The 323-nt window shown below is 32.2% G+C and overlaps 1 protein-coding gene across 1 annotated transcript in view; it reads right to left on the bottom strand.

Moving 5' to 3' along the window:
• LOC118321468 (radial spoke head protein 6 homolog A-like) overlaps window positions 1–323 on the bottom strand; it is a 5,241-nt gene that overhangs the window by 4,400 nt on the left and 518 nt on the right. The window lies entirely within an intron of this gene.

The following is a 323-nucleotide window of genomic DNA, read 5'->3' as shown; positions in this document are numbered from 1 at the left end:
TCTTAATGTTTTAAGGAGCAACAAATAAAGACTGGCATGGATAAACCAGTTTTGAAATGCCCTCAGCTTTGGACAGTATGTTTCTTCCAAAAATAGAGAGATCTCTAGTTAGCCAATGATTTAGAGTTTTCTTCATAATCTCTAGTTTTTCATGAAAATTATTACTTTCCCTTAATTTGTTATCTTTGGTTATATTTAAACCCAAGTATTTTACTTCTTTTTTCACAGGAATGGACATTATATATTATATTATATTGTAGGGGGACAGTGAGAGAAGCTTACATTTGTTCAAATTCGAGCCCAAACCAGATGCTCTGGAGAAT

Source organism: Morone saxatilis, unplaced genomic scaffold (assembly GCF_004916995.1).
Source record: "Morone saxatilis isolate NCDOM2014 unplaced genomic scaffold, NCSU_SB_2.0 Contig12, whole genome shotgun sequence".
In the NCBI taxonomy this organism is placed as follows: Eukaryota; Metazoa; Chordata; class Actinopteri; family Moronidae; genus Morone; species Morone saxatilis.
This window is presented reverse-complemented; position numbering and strand designations above follow the sequence as displayed.